Genomic DNA, 2270 nt, shown 5'->3' with positions numbered 1-2270 from the left:
CAGCGGCGACCTGGGCTGGGCTGGGGCTGGGCTGCGCTCCGCCACCAGGACGGGGCAGCAGCGGCGCGGCCGCCCCCGCCGCTTGTGACCGGCGCCTCAGGGAGGAGCCTCGGCACGGCACGGCCCCTTCGGGCATGGCACGGCCCCGTTGTGGCGGCCGCAGCCCGGCGGCACCGCCCCGAGCCCGCCGCCCCCGGGCTGAGGGAGAAGAGGGCGGGAAGGGAGGAAGGGGCGGGCGCCGCCTCCCCCTGACAGGGGCAGCCTGAGGGGGAAAGGGGCGATGCGGTGCGATCCTCATCGCCCTGCGGCTGCCAGGGCGCCAGCCGCTACTTCCCCTTCACACCCCGAGCGGAAAGCGGTGGTAAAAGCGGGCCAGTTCTCATCGGCTTCACCCCCGTGCAGGGCTGGGGTAGAGGAGGCAGAGGGGAAGGGCCAGCCCTGCTCAAGGCAGGCATGGCAGGGCTGCTGCAGGCGCCTGTCAGCACGTCCAGAAGGAGGTGAAGTGCCATTTGCACAACCGGCCTGAGTGCCACTGCCTAGGGAACTTGGTGTCCTTCTGCTGGCTGCCTGAAACGCTCAGGGTAACCACAGGGCCAGGGGGCACAGAAACAGCCTACTGCTTGTGCTATTGCTGACTGGAAAGAAACCGTTTCCTGCTGTGTCTGTCTGGCTAGGGAGGGAAGCGACAGCTTGAGGAAGAAAGCAAGCAAGACTTGGGATGTGCAAGAGGCTCCTGAACTTCTGTTCAAAAGCCACCCCTTAACTCCAGCTTAAAGAACTGGAAACGCCCAACTACTGGAAGGTGAATCCGAGCTGGGATTTTCCTTCATGTATCCATTTTCCTTCATCTGTGTCCAATGAGGTAAGTTAGTGATGTATTTAAACCAGTACCATATAATAACCCTACCAAAAACAATGCAACATCTTTAACTCCACATGAATCAACTCTCCTGTCTCTCTGAAATGTGGAAAACAACGGTGGAGAACATGACATTTACCAGACATTTTCCATTAACACAATGCACAGCTATTTTAACAGAAGTCTAGCTTGGTCTAACCTCCCCTGCTGTAGCAGTTACAGCATTGTTTGCCCAAAGCCTCACAAATTCATTTTTAATTTCCTCTATTAAAAACACATCTTTCAAATCCAATGGGAAAAAAAAAAAAAAAGCAAAGGAAATGGCCAGACATTAAATGAACAGAAAAGGGACTCACATAAAAAATGGTGCAAGGATAGGCTTGTTCCTTTATTTTTCCATAGCTCTGGACCATTAAAAAGATTAATGAAGTTGTGAAGTTAAAATAACTTTTTGGAAGCAGTAGGTGAGAGGATGGTAACACTAACTAAACTCAAAGCTCACTTTATACTTCCTTCTGCAACACCCACTCCACTTCCAGATGTTTTACACCCAGCAAACTTGATTCCAACAGTAAAATGATTATGTAGGCAAGTCGAACCACTCACTGACTGCATAGTCATTGACAACAGACATCACTCAGTTCCTGGCCAGTCAGCACCTGAACAAGTAGGAATAGCAGTAGTGTGAATAGCAAACTTGTGTTTTCTTTTCAACATACCATGAGCCAGAAAACATTTTTTATTTCAGGTAAATTGAGTTACTCTTACACATTAAAAAATGTCTGACACCATGACAACTTAATTCAAAATCCTTAAAGTCCAGCTGAAAAAGAGTGGTAACCATTAAACAGTCCTTGAACATTTGTGCAAAGTTGGTATTACTCCTCTGAGGAAATTAAATCAGAGATTTTGAAATGAATTGCCACTAGTTACACAGCAAGTAAATGCAAAACAAAAAGCTGAACTCTAGATTGGATGCCATTAATAAGGACGTTACCAATATGCTTCAAGTTGGACATGCTTCCGCTACCTTGCTCAATTAATCCTTACACAGCTACTCAAACACTGGGACAGTCTACATAGCTAATGCTAGATACATAAAAGCCACGTAAAATAAGAACTGAGTAAATTACTGTAAAATTACTAGTTTATTGAAAAATAAAATGATTCCCCCCCCAACAACACATGCCAGAACCGTCATGGTTTGTTCTTTCAGTTGAGTATTGCTAAAAATCATATCCAAGTCATTAGAACCAATCAATATCTGTATGCGTATACACTTTCACAAGACTCCCGTGCATTTATATTTGATGGGCTTATCCAAATATTTTCAATCAATTGAAGTAGCTACTGAAAATCCTCAATGAATGATTCTTTAGACAAACTAGGGTTTAAGTGTATTGGGAATAAA

Source organism: Aythya fuligula, chromosome 5 (assembly GCF_009819795.1).
Source record: "Aythya fuligula isolate bAytFul2 chromosome 5, bAytFul2.pri, whole genome shotgun sequence".
NCBI lineage: Eukaryota > Metazoa > Chordata > Aves > Anseriformes > Anatidae > Aythya > Aythya fuligula.
This window is presented reverse-complemented; position numbering follows the sequence as displayed.